Below are 14053 nucleotides of genomic sequence, written 5' to 3'. Positions count from 1 at the left end.
ATCTGTGTAATGGAGAGTCCTCAAAGGCAGACACTCCTGGAGGCTCCACACCATCAGGGCCAGGTGAGCATGCATTGCCACCCTGAGCCTCAGTTGAACCCAAGGGAAATAGTGCTCACTGCCCTCAGGCTAAGAGAGGGACTGGGCCCCAGGCATGTCTGACTACCAGGTCGGGCAGGCAGCCCACCTGCCTCACACCTGCTGGGTGTTTGTGCCTAAGGCCCGATCCCCATGTTGGCCTCAAGTCAATGGGTGTGGGGTACAGCGGCAACCTGGTGGTAGGTGTTATGGCCAGGGCTCTGTCCTTAGGTGCCCTGGGGTGAGGCAGGGCAGGTGACAGGAGAAGATGGAGCTGCTGAAAGAGAGGGGGCGCCTCCAGCTTGCCCTAAAGTAAGGTTGCTATGGCAACGCTCTGTGCTCAAGTGGGTGGGAGTCTGGGAGGTGGGGAGCTCTGAGGCCTCACTAACCCACCCCTCCACACAGTGTCTCCTGTTTCCTGTTCCCTCCTAAGCAGACTGAGTCCTCCCCAAACCCAGCAGCCTGAGAGCAAAGCTCCACAGGCTCCCCTCCACCAGGAAGCCCTCAGCCATGACAGAGTGAGGAAGGGGCAGGCCCTGGGTAGGAATCTGCAGTGCTGCCTTGGGTAGGGTTCTTGGCCTCTCTGAGACCACTTCCCCATCCCTACTCTAGACTAATAGATCTACCTTGGACAGACAAAACAACTGCTCAGAGAGTACCTGGAACATGGTCCTCCTTCAAGAAGGAAACTGTGGGCTCAGAGAGGTCAGGGTCCCTGCCAAACATTCACCTTCTCATATTCCCACATTTCAACAGTGGGCAGCTGATCCAGGCACTCAGAAACTATAGAGTCATCCTGAACCCCTCTCCTCCTCTCTCTCCCACATCTAACCCCAGCAGCTCCTGTGGCCTCCCTTTCAGGATCTGTTCACTTCTCCCCAACCCTTGGCCACCTCCCTGGTCTAGCCCCATCATTTTCCCCCTGCACCGGCCGGGTGGCCCTCTCCCTGGTCTCTGGGCTCCTGCTTTCACTGCCCACAGTCTGTTCCCCCCGCAGCAGCCAGGGGGCGCCTACGAGCACCTGAGCACAGGTATGTCCCTCCAAAGCTCTCAGAACCCTCCAGGGCTCCGATCCCACTCTGAGTAAAAGCCCAAGTCCTCCTGTTCCTGCAAGGTCCACAAGGTCCTGTCCACTCTGTCCTGTCCCTTCCCTGCCCTCACCACCTGGCTCACCTAACTCCCATATTCACGGTGAAAAACATCAGGCACAGTCCCACCTCAGGGCCTTTGCACGAGTGGCTGTGCACTCTTCCCCAGCCACCCCAACAGCTCTCTTGCCTCCTTCAGGCCTTTACTCAAACATGACCTGCTCAGGGGGGCCGTGCTGGCCCCAGCACTCCTACATCCTGTTCTGCCATTTTTTAAATAATTCCGCCACACATTGCTAGCACACCAGCCATGCACTTTATTTATTATCTCTCTTCCACTAGATGTCGACACCACAGGGTGGGGTTTGCCTGTCAGTTTTAAAAGATCACTCTGGCTGCTCAGTGGCACTGGACTGCAGAGGAGTGGGGGCTGTTCAAAGTACCCCCTTCCGCAGAGGTCTCCTCCCTGGTCATCACCCTCTATCTGCCACTCCCACTCCATCCAATCTCCACCCTGTTAGCCAGGGTGATCATTGCAAAATGAAAACCCAATCATGTTCTCCCTGCCTGCAATCATCCATGGCTCCCTATTGCTTCAATGCCCTAACACAGCATCTCAGGCCCTGGTCTCCTGCCACTTTGTCACCTTCTCTACTCTGTCCTCCCAGGGTGACTGTTCTCTGTTCCCCCTAACTCTCTCTCTCTCTCTCTCTCTCTCTCTCACACACACACACACACACACACACACACACACCACACACAGTAGTGCTGGGCCTCCCACCTCCTCTTCCTCCCAAAGGCTCTACCAGGACTGCATTGGTCTCTACTTGCACCCACATCTACAGCACACCAGGCCTCCATCTTTTGCTCCCCTAATCGGATTTGGACTCTAGTGCTGATCGGTTGTCTTTTCCACCCACTGGGGACTCCACAGGGAAAGTTACATTATGGTTGCTTGGTACTCTGTTGCATCCCCAGCCCTGGGCCAGGACCATGTACTTGTTAATTTCTTTAATGAACTAAGACAAAGCAAACCCACAGAGCAGGTCATCTATTCTGTGGACAGTTACCCAGTTCCCACCAAGGCACACATGCTTTGGAGGAAAATAAGCCCAAAGGGGAGAGGTTGGGTGGAGGTGGTAGACAGGGAAAACTTCCCTGAGGAGGTGACATTTTGACAAAGGTCTCAGGGAGGTGAGCCATCTAAGTACCTGGGGAAAGAGGATCCCAAGCAGCAGGAATAGCATGTGCAAAGGCCTTGAGGCAGGATGTGGAGTATAGCTTCAGCCAAGTGAGAGAGAGGGAGAGTGGGGCTTACAGGGCAGACCATGCAGGGCCTTGTGGGCCTTGGGAAAAACTTGGGCTTTTTTTCTGGGTGAGGTGGGAGCTATGGACATTCTGAGTGGAGAGGTGGGACCTAACTCAGCTGTTCACAGACTCCTTATGTTAAGGGGAGATTAGATTGTGTGCAGGGAGGGGAGGTGGGGGGACTGAGAGTGATGGGTGCTCCCCACCCTCACCCTCTTCTTTCTTCCCTGGCTACCCACTGTGAAAACCAGAAACCTGCAATTTCTCCCATCCCCCCTTCCCTCCACCCTCCAGCTGATTATCCACCAAATCACATTAACTCAGACTTGAGAACCCCATATTAGTCCATGTCTAATGCCTCGAGACCCCCATTGGAACCCTCGCCCTGACAGCCGCAGTGGCTCCCCTTCCTGCCCTCTGCAGTTCTCTCCCAAAGCAGCCAGCAGGAGCTTATGCCAGACACTCAGACCCTATCCTGTGGGCCTTGACCCCTCCACAGGTCTTCTCATCCCCACTGACAAAGAGAAACACAGACTCACAAACTCAGTCTTTTGGCCTCCTAGACCAGACTTCAACCTCCTCTCTGCACGCCTAGCCATGAAGCATCTTTCCTTTTCCCCTTTGAGCCATCACCTTTCTGACCTCTGGGAAGGTGCCCCCCCCCCCGCCCCCCCGCAGGCTCCTCCCTCATTCTTCTTGCCCTCCAACTTTATCCTTCCTTCCCCCTGCAGGCCACAGCTGCAAAGCCCCCTCCTCCAGGAAACCCTCCCTGATTTTCAGGCTGGCCAGGCAGCTCCACTATGCTCCCCACCATGAAGGGTTGGTTCCACGGTGCCCTCCAAGGTATTCAATGCTTGGCCTTAAGCTTCCCGCCACAGAGCAGAACTGAAAAGTCATAGAAGCCAGAGCTAGAAACAGAGGCTGTGGAAGAGAACTCTGGGCCCTCTTCAGCGACCAGATGCTGGTGGTGAAGGTACAGGGTAGGGGATGCTGAGAATGAAGGGAGCTGTGGAAGGTCCTAGCATCCCAGCATCCCATGCATGTGTGAGGACTAGTGAGGAAGCCAGTATGGGGGGGGGGGGCAGGGGGTGAGCACAGGAGACCAGGAGGAGGTGAGGGGGCAGGGAGGTGAGGGGAACAGGCTATACTGGACTTGTCCCAAATAGGGCTGCCCCTCTGCTTGATGAGGGTGCCCCAACCCCCCTACCAAGGGCAATTTGGGAGTGCTCTATGGCAGAAGTTGGCCCCCTATGGCCCAGTCACCACCTGCCAGTGAATTAAGAATGGTTTTGCCACTTTCAAAGGGTTGAGAAGAGGCAGAAGAATATGCAACAGAGTTGGTAAGTGGTCCACAAAAGTCTCTAATGCTACCTGGGTCTTCACAGAGAAAGTCTGTAATAGAGCAGTGGTTCTCAACTTTGGGTGGGGGGTGGGGACATGTGGGAGAGGGGGATCAATTTTGCCCCCTATCCCCACCATTTGGCAATGTCTGGAGACATTTCTAGGTGTCACCACTAGGACGTGGGTATGTGTGTGTGGGTGCTACTGGTATATTTAGTGAGTGAAGGCCAAGAATACTGTTACAAGTCCTATGATGCACAGGACAGCCCCCACAAAGAATGATGTGTCCCAATGTCAGGACTGACATGGCTGAGAAACTGCCTGGGCCCCTGACCTGCCTGCACCACATCCCCCATCAGCAGACAGGAACCCCACCTGACTTCCTGGGTATCTTTAGCCTCTGAGGAAGGGGTCTTGGCTATTTTTAGCTTTGGGGGACAGGACTACATTTTTGGTAAATATTTATTTTTTAGAGAGAGGGGAAGAGAGGAAGAAAGAGAGGGAGAGAAACTCTGATGCGAGAAATATCAATTAGCTGCCTCTGGTACGCATCTGGACTGGGGACTAAACCTGCAACCCCAGCAGGTGCCTGACTGGGAATCAAACTGGCAACATTTCACTTTGCAGGATGACACCCAACCAACTGAGCCATACCAGTCAAGGCATGGCTAGTTTTAGCCTCAGCATCTATTTATTAAAATTTTTATTTTCCCCAAATTTTGGAGGTGCGGGGTGGTGGTGGTGGTAGGCTGACTCTACGTAGCTAGTTCCCCAGGGCCAGGGCAGACCAGAATAATGGGTCTTATGAGAGAGAGGCGGAGGCAGTGCCCTGGGAGGAGGTGGAGGTGAGGCTGCTCAAGCTTTGACTCTTGGGCTCCTACTCTTGGCAAGGGCAGGGGGCCCCCACATTCTCCCTCTGAGCTCTGAACTCTATAGCATAGACAGCTGCACAGGGAGGCCACCTGCCCACTCAGACACCCTCACCCACCAAGTACCAAGAGGCCTGTCCAGGCTGCCCAGGTATGCCAGAGGACAGGTGCAGAGCTGGTCTATCTAGCCTGGCCACTGGCAGGAAGCCTTCAGTTCCCTCAAGGGGTCCAGGGCAATGGGGAGCCCTAGATATGCACATCCATGGCCGTCACCTGGAGGTCTCTGATCCATTATGAGGGCCCCCTCCCATTCACTCAGGTAAGATTTCTCGAACACCTACTGTGGGCCAGGTATAAGTCTAGGCACCTGGGATCCAAAAGCAAACCAAGTTAACAAACTGCCTGAGCATTTGGTTCCTGGTCAGAGAGACAGACAATAAACAAACAGGCAGATAAATCAGGAAATTCCAGTGTACGAAAAGTCATCCGTGCTATGGAAACTCAGAAGGTGAGTGGAAGGCTGCAATTTTAAACAGGCTGTGTCAGATAAAATTGACTAGGGAGATGACAGTTGAAGCAGGTGAGGGAGCAAAAAAGCCCTGCAGATGTCTAGGCGAAGTCCCAGGTGGAAGGACAGTCAGTGCAAAGGTCCTGGAGCAGAATCACGCTTTGCATGTTGGAGGAGCAACAAGGAGAGAGGGGGTGAGGGGGGAGCAGTGATGGGGAAGGATTTGCAGGGTTGGACCCCAGGATGCCCCATGCCTGAGACCGTAGTAGTGCTGGGATGCAGGGGCTACTACTGCCTTCCAAGTCTGGGGCTGCTCCTCCCCAGCTAGGACCCTGGTTGCTCTGAAGGGGGAGACACAGCCTTTCCCCCCAACTCCTATCATACAAGGCCTTGATTGAAATCACTTATGTGCCACTAGAATGTGAGCTCCATGAGGGCAAAACCAGGGCAATGTCCCCACAGTGTCCCCAGCATGGCTGGTGGAGAAGGCACTTGGGAAACAGTCACAGATTTCATAAAGAGGTGACCCAGCCTCATACCAAGGGGCCCTACACACCTGGGCACATACCTGCAGGTGTACACAGGATGCAGATAGCTGCTCACACGTGGAGCCACACACACAAACGCAGGGCCAGCCCCTCTGCAAAACTCACAAACACTAGCATATAGGAAACCCCTATGAACATAGGACCAGCTTGATGACATGTGGCCACATGCTGGCTCAGCCAGGTCACCATCCAAATCACTCACAGAACAGGTACACACAGGTGCAGACAGACAGATGATGAACAGAGGGCTGGATTCCAGGGCCAGTGAGATGCCCTCCCACCCTTGGACCCCACTATTTTCTTTCATCAGAGTGACCAAGACCCAGCCCAGGAGAGACACTGGTAAGATCGCGCCTCCAGGGTCACTGCAGTCAGGTTCCAGACCGAGGGAACCCCCACCTCGTGAGCCCCTCCCCTTGCCTCCCCATGGAGGGGCCTGGAGAGGGGGGAGGTGTCTAGCGTCTGGAAATCGGATCCTTGAGAGGAGCCCACACAGAAACCAGAGCCTTCTGTGTCCTTGGCCACCCGTCTGACTGGAAAAGTAGGAGGGGGCAGAGAACATGATGGAGCTCCAGGTGGTCAGCGGACAGTTGTGGCAGAGATCCTACTCCTGTTCCCCATTAGGGGTACCTACTCCAGGGCATAGCAGTGCAACTTCCTGGGAAAGCTGACCCCAGATGCCGATACTGAGGCTGAAGCACCATACCATCTTCCTCCAGCCTGGGGCACAGAGGGAGGACAGACACTTGAAACAGATGAAATGCAGCCCTGCACACAGGTCCACCGTCTTGGAGCCCAGACAGTGATGCAGACAGAACTAGAAGCAGCCCAGGTGCCTGCCAGCCCCTCCCCCACATACCCACAGGGTTCTCCTTGCCCTCTACCCCCAGGGGAAGGGTCTCCCCAGGGCAGGCTGGGAATAGAACAGGGCTTTGAGTCTTCTGTCTTCCACCTCCTCCCTGCAGGGCCCACAGCCAGATGTGCTGGTCCGTTGGTCCCCAGCTCCCTGCCCTCCCCCCACCTTGGGCTCCATCTCTACACCCAAGGGCAGGCATCAGCACACCAGTCAGTGATCAAGCCCTAGGCCAACTCCCCATGAGTGGGGGTTGGGATCAGCGCCCAGTGGAGGGAGGACAGGCCTAGTAGAGCATGGGTTGAGGCCCTGCAGGTCACTGAGTTAGAGGAAGAGGAAGGTGGCAATGAGAGCAAGAGGGCTGGCACTCACATGTGCACATGCACATATGTAGCTCAGTGCATGGGTGCGATTACCACCAGCCAGGGATCAAATTAGTTCCCTTTTCCTCTTTCCAGATGATTTTTCATCTCTGTAATTAATGGGCAAGTCAATTCTGAATGGCATGGCAGGCAAATTGCTAGTTAGGAAAATCATAGATAATTTTCTCGATATGATAATGAAGGTTGTATTCCTTCTCTTATTCTCCTCCTTTTCATCCACTTTTAAATGATAAATTCAACATTAGAGGGAAAGGAGTGGGGAGGAAGAAGTCAACTGGCCCCACCGCTGGGGCCTGACTCAGGCCCACCCAGAGCCCTTAGCCCCTGGCCACTGGGCAAGCGGAGAAGATGACAGCTGGGGACCCTCTGTGGGGCACCCTGACATCCCACTGATCAATTCAGGGTGCCAGGCCTAGGAGACCTGGTGATGGGTAGAGTGCCAGCCCCCAGGTTGTCAGTCTGGGTGAAGAAGTTGAGTCTGGGGTCAGGTTACAAGCTCATGCCAGCCCCTGGGGTGCTGAAGAGGGGAGAAGAGACCAAAGGCTTCTCCCCAGGCAGCATTTGAGGTCAACAGGCCCAGAGCAGACATTCACACTCAGGTGTCCGACCCGCCTGTACCCACATAGTCCAACCCCCTCTTGTCCATGACTCCTGTAACAGCTAAGGAAACAGAGCAAGCAGAGAGAGGTAGAGAGAGAGAGAGGCAGAGCTCGACCAGCCATCTTGGCAGCCATTTTGAACCCCTCCCCCTGCTCTCCTAGGCACACCACATGTTTGGATGTGGGCAGACAAACCCAGGCAAAGGGTCCTGCAGAAACCAGGAAGAAAAGGGGGTCTGCCTCAAGGCTGGGATGGAAGGACACCCACGCAGCTGCCACCTCTAGGGGGAAGGAGGAGGGCCAGCAAGGTACAGTGAGGTGCTGGGCAAGGATGGGGCTGGGTGCTGACCTAGACTGGAAGAGTTGGGACAGGGATGCGCATAGAGACCACATACAGGCAGGGTGCTGTCTTTAGATGGGGATCAGGGGTGCACTGGAAGGCATGTTCTGGCCGTGGTTGGGGCACACACTGTACTTCATACCCTCTTCTGGCCCAGGCTCCTCCTGTCCCAGGACCCTCAGATGGGAAGGTGGCAATGAAAACCCCCAACACCTGATGTAGGGGGAGGGCTCCTCCTTAAAGCCCAAGTCTCGGAGGATCAATTCTGACAGCTTCCCATGCTTAACCAAGTACCACGGAGGGAAGATGCTGCCGGACTGCACCACTCCTCCTGACATAGTCGCCCAGACAGACCCCTCCCTATCCCTCCTCGCCTCTGCTTCCCAGAGAAAAACAACCCCCAACCCAGCATCTTGCGGTGCCAGCCCCCAACAAGGCGCCTTCGAGGCCTGCGGCCCGCGCGCGGCGCGCACACGCACCCTCTCGGCTCACACCCAGACACCTACACAAACAGGGCGCCAAGCACCCGCGCGCACACGCACCGGGGACACGCAGGCACCGCCGCGCCGCTTCCCCACAAAGGCTGGTGTGCGCGCAGGCACACGCAGCCACGCGCGGGCACACTCGCGGTCCCCTCCCCCCGCCGGGTCCCCGCGGACGTCCATCTGCACCCCTAAGTCCCCTGCGCTCCATGGGCGCCGCTCCTCCGGCCCCATCGCCGGTGGGGGTGAGGTGCCGGCCTCTCCTGACTCCCCTCCGGCTCTGGCGCGATGACTCGCGGCTCCAGCATCCCCTCCCCCTTCGTGGCCCAGACAGACCCCGGTTCTTATCCTCACCCTGTCGGCCTGCACACCTGGCCCAGGTGCGGCGTCTCCCTCGCCCTGGGCCCGCAGACACTCACCTGTCCAGCGCTGCTCTGAGCTGGGCCCTGTGCGTCTCTCCTGCGGCTCCGCGAACCCGGGCCCCCCGCCCGGCACATCTCCCGGAATCCGGGCGGGGGTGAAATGGGTGAGGGGTGACGGGGCGAGGGCGGCCTCTGTGTCCCCTCCTTCCCTTGGCCCAGCACCTCCGCCACCAACCAAAAAAAAGAAAAAAAAAGAAAAGAAAAGAAAAAGCGGATCACACAGCTCCAAAGGCGGCCCCCTCGCGGCGGCAGCGGATCGGAGCTGGGGGCGAGAGGGTCCGCGCCCCTCCCGGGGAGGGAGGCGGCAAAGGCTGTGGGGCGGGGGCGGTGTCAGAATTCCGGGGGCTGGGGTGAGGCGGAGCCCCCCGAGGCGGCGCCGGCCGCGGCCTGCATATCCCCCGCAGCTCCGCGGCCTCGACGGAGGTGGCACGTGTGCGCCCAGGAGACTCCCCAGCCCCCTCGGACGGCGGCGGCCGAGGGCTTAACGGGGCAGCACGGGCGCCCCTGCAGCCCTCTGCCGCCCGGCGGCGCCGCTCCGGGACCCGCGAGGCCCCATCCGCCAGGGCCTCTTTGGCAGACGGCGGGGCGGGGGCGCCGCAGCGCAGACAGCTCCCGCGCCGACGGCTCGGGCTCCCCGCAGTGGCCGCGGGGGGCTCGGGTGGGGGCGGGCAGCACCGAGCCTGGAAGGGGCGCGGCTGGAAGCGGGCGCGACCGCGTCGCGCCCCCGGGGCGGCCAGAGGTGGGGCGCCGGGCCGGGCCCGTGGGCACCGCAGGACGCGCGGACCGAGCCGGCGCCTGGCACCAGCAATGACAAGCCGCCTGTTCGCCCTGCTCCCCGGCGCACTAGCTCCGGGAGGGGGCCGGCGGGAGCACGCAAAACCCGGCCCGGAACTGCCGCCCGGGACCGGCCACGGCAACCTCCCCAGGAGCACCGAGGGCCGTCCCGAAAACCCGGGCTGGAGTTTTCTCCCCTCCGCCTCCTCTGAACCGCCCCCCCCTGGGAAATTGGTGAGCGGGAAGGCGAGGTGCTGGATCCCAGTGTTGGAATGGGGAGGGGGGTGGGAGTGGAGGAGAAAGGCGCAAGTAATACCCGGAACGGATTGTGGCAGCTGGAAAGTAAAGAAGAGCCCGGAGAGGGGAGAAATGGAGCGATCTTGAAGGGTATGTAAAACCCGGGTTGGATTATACAGAGACGGGACGAGCGGGGAGTTGGGGAGCTGCGACACGGCCAAATGCACGCGGGGCACGCAAATTTCGGGCCGGATCCTTCCTCGGGAGACGGAGTAATGCGTCATGCCTAATGCAGTGGAAACAAGTAAGACCCGGTCTGGTGTCCCCGGACCTGGGCTTCCTGGGGGCTCCAGGAGGGGGGCGCTTGGTGGCTGAAGAGGCATCTGCAGCCCTCATCTTCCAGGCAGCGACGTGCAAGGGGGAGGGGCAAACGGAGAGCTGTACTCCGGCACTAGGGGACCTGGAGCGCTGGCTGCACCGGAGCGGGAAGGTAAAACCGGTTTCAGGATCCAGAGGTTCTGCGCAGGGCACGAGAAGGGGAGGCCGCCACGCGGGGAGACCAGACCTACGATATAAGGAGAGAAAAGGCTGCAAAGCCAGGACTGGGGTTGGCCGGACGGGACAAGACCACAGCAGAAGATCCCGGGCTACCGGACAAGGGCTTGGAACTGACCAAGCGGCAGGGGCGGAGAGGAGTGTTAGGGGGAGGTTAGTATCTAGAAACGCCTCAAAAGTCTCACTTTGAGGTGAGGTAAAGGGAGGCGAGTGAAGAGAGAAAAAAAAGGTGAATTTTAGATTCTTGGCAAGAGTAAAAACCCGGTACGGATTTCCACATCCTAACTAGGCTGTTGCTGGTGGACTTAAAGAAGTAAGGCAAGGAGCCGGCGGGGTTTTAGGCATCTGGCTGACTGAGGCGAGGGACAGGTTTCAGGCTGAGGCTGCAGATGGAGCCCCACACCCCCTTTGCAGTCCGACCTGGCTTGGATCCCTGGAGCCACAGACCCAGAGTAGGGGCTGTAAAACCGGGCCCCAGGCCAAAAATAGACACTTCAGCAGAATAGACAAGTCAGTGCAGGATAGGGGCTGGGAGGAAATTGGAAGGGAGCAGAATCCTGGAGAGAGGAGTAGGGGAAAGTCCTGAGCAGTAAGATCTGGTGAGGATCTGGAAGCCTGGCTGCTGGCTCCATTTTATGAAAGCTGGGTGCAACTGTTAAGACTGATGGACAGGGAGGAGCAAGTCCCTGGCTTTGATCCTTAGGGAAGGGAAGTCCATCCAAGTGAGGCCTAAATAGTAAAGCAAAGTCCAAAGTGGGGTCTAAATCTTGGCAGACCAAGAGAGGGCATTAATGAGGTGTGAGGAGGAGTAGGGCAGACAAATCCGGATCTGAATCATAGAGGAAGAGGGTGGGCAAAGGATGGGGAGGGGCTCAAACCCATCTGTCTCCAGGGAAGAGAATGCATTGCTACCAAGCTTGGCTTGTAGAATGGGTTAGGAACAGGGAAAGAGTGTGGAAAGGAAGTGGGAGGGGTTGCTTAGCAAATAAATGCACAGAACTTGGGGCAGAATTGCATGGGAGCTATGAGTATCTAAGAAAGCCTAAATTTATTAACTTGGCCTGTAATGCCTTCCAAGAAACATGTCCTGGTGTTTGAACTTAGGGAAAGAAAGAATGACCAGGGGTGACCTCTGTGGCAGCCCCCACCCTCCACTCTCTTTTATGGACAGCCTTCATTTCAGGACTGGGCAGGGATCCTCTTAGCCTGGAACCTGGGTCACAGTTGTGCCCGACTTTGGAGTGGATGGTGTATGTGGGCCACCTTCCTTCCCCATGCATGTGCAGGACTCCAGAGCTCCAGCCTTGATTCTGGGTAGCCAGACCAGACAGCTGCATCTGAGGGACCAAATGTGAATGAAGCAGAGGTTGCGGAAATGATCCCATCCATCTATATTTAGCAGCAAATCTATCCGTTATGGGAGTATGGTGGGGGCGCCTCAATTTCCCACTTTGAGATTATCAGCAGCATCTGGTAAGACCCATGGAGGACTTGGGGATGCTGGAAAGTGGGTACAGTGCTTCAGGGGCAACTAGGACACCACCACCCCAATCCAGCCTGCCAGCTTTCCATAAACCCAGCAGGATGGGGGGGGGGGGCACCTCCAGAGACCTCTGGCTCCGAGCCTCCTCCTACCACCTCGCCCTCTGTCCCTATTCACCCATCCACCTCCCCTTGCAGACTCTAGGAACCTATCTCTGAGCTTGCCTAGAGGGTGGTTCTAACTTGCACTCTCCAGAGGCTGTGAGAAGGAGTGGCCGCTATTTTTACGAAAAGAGGTGGCATGCTCAGTTTGGAAAAATACTGGCCAGGACCCTCTCCCAGGCCCTCCTTCACTTTCTCCCAGTGTCCGTGGTCATCGCAGCGCCCCTGCTCGCGACCCGGATCGGTTCGCCAGCCTCCATTCCATTCCGTTCTCTGGCCTTCTGGGCCAGGGGCGCAGGAGGCGAAGGATGGGCGAGACGGGTGCGAGAGAGCCGCGGCACCCCAACCCCAGACCCTCGGCTGCGCAGCCGCAGTAGAAGACACGCCCCCAGCTGGGCTCCGGGAACCAGGGCGTCGGTGCGTGCGCAGTCTTGCCGGGGCATTGCGTGCCCCTCACCGCAGGGGTTGGTACCTGGGACCCGGACGCCCTGCTTCCTATCCTGGGCTCTTCTGGTTTCACTCACTCTACCTTGCTTCTCTGGACTCCCCCCAACCCACTCCTCGCCTTGGACACCCCACGACGTCCCGTTCACCCTGCGCCTGGGCACTCCACCTTCTGTGTACCCCGTGTCAGGAAACCCCCACAACCAGGATGTTCCGTGCCTAGGAACCCCACGTTCTGATCCTCCGCCTCTTGGGGACCCTATATGCTGTACATCTAGCACCTTTGGCACCCCGATCTCAGATCTCTGCCTTCTGCCCTCTCGCTGTGCCCTCTAAGTTCGCCCTCTGCCTCAGTCCCTACCCTGACCATCCCGGGTGCTGTGGTCCTCCACCCTCCCCTGTCCCCAGTGCTCTGAGTCCTTTGCCCCAGGCCTAGCTCCCTAGTTCTGAGTGTGCTACCCCAGACTCCTTAGGGTCTGCAGGAGTGAGGTGGGGAGGGGGGTGTTGGGATAACACGTCTTGGGACTCAGAGGAACCAGTACAATGCCCAGGCCTGGGATGGGTTTCAGAGGCTGGATTTAGGAGTTATTTTTGGTTTGATAGGTGTTCAAGTGGAGGTCTCCAGGGGTGAGTGGGGAGAGGCCCAGGTAGGTGAGAAATGGCCCAAGTTAAAATTGACAGTCTCCAGTCTTATTTACTCTTTATGATCACCCTATGAGGTAGGTACTTTCTCCCCGGGCTACAGAAGGAGAAACTCACCCAAGTAGTTGATATACAGATTCTGAGCCAAGCCTGTCTGACCCAGGGACTTTGTCACTTGGAACCACTCCCTGGCTGTTCAGGGGACAAGAAGAGAGGCTATGAGGTTGGCAATTATCTGGCTCCCAGCTTCCCTCCTACTCATCAATTCATCCTCAAACACCTATGGATGGAAGGAGTGAATACCAGGCTCCAGCCAGGGCTGGCATTAGAGTGAGGGGAGTGAGGCACATTCTGGGCCACAAAATTTAAGAGGACAAAAAAAAAAAAACAGTGATTAAGAGGAATAATATTACAATGCAGTGTTTAAAAACCACAAAATCGTGCCAAAAATCCATGATGACCAAAATAATCAACTTTTTAAATAAGCAGAGGATCAGTAAGAGTGCTGTGCAGAAGAACCATGTTATGAAGGAAAGTGAGGAATACTGGTATTGTCATTTTATGGAAAATTTCAACATTTTGTTCATCATGGATTTTTTTAGGAAGAATTTTGATTTTTTAAAAATATTGCATTGCCCTGGCTGATGTGACTCAGTGGACCGAGCACCAGCCTGCGAACCAAAAGGTCGCTAGTTCGATTCCCAGTCAGGGCACATGCCTGGGTTACAGGCTGGGTCCCCTGTTGGGGGCATGCGAGAGGCAATCACACATTGATGTTTCTCTCCTTCTCTCCCTCCTTTCCCCTCTCTAAAAATAGATGGACAAAAGCTTTAAAAAAATATTGCGTTAAAATATAACATTTTAATGGCTGAGTTTTTTGCCTCACTCTGGTTCCAGGCCATGTTCTGGAAGCCAAGGGTATGACAGTAAATAAGAGA

General features: G+C 56.7%; 1 protein-coding gene across 1 annotated transcript in view; it reads right to left on the bottom strand.

Annotated features, from left to right (window-relative positions):
- Positions 1-9374, bottom strand: part of ADGRL1 (adhesion G protein-coupled receptor L1) — a 41637-nt gene extending 32263 nt beyond the window's left edge. The window contains exon 1 of the mRNA XM_090289700.1: positions 8817-9374. The gene's annotated coding sequence lies outside the window, so the exon portion shown is untranslated. The remainder of the gene's footprint in view (positions 1-8816) is intronic.
- Between the last annotated feature and the right edge of the window lie 4679 nt (positions 9375-14053).

This window comes from Furipterus horrens, unplaced genomic scaffold (assembly GCF_987537825.1).
Source record: "Furipterus horrens unplaced genomic scaffold, mFurHor1.1.pri manual_scaffold_10, whole genome shotgun sequence".
NCBI lineage: Eukaryota > Metazoa > Chordata > Mammalia > Chiroptera > Furipteridae > Furipterus > Furipterus horrens.
Note: the sequence above shows the minus strand (reverse complement) of the source record. Positions and strands in the feature narration are given on the sequence as shown.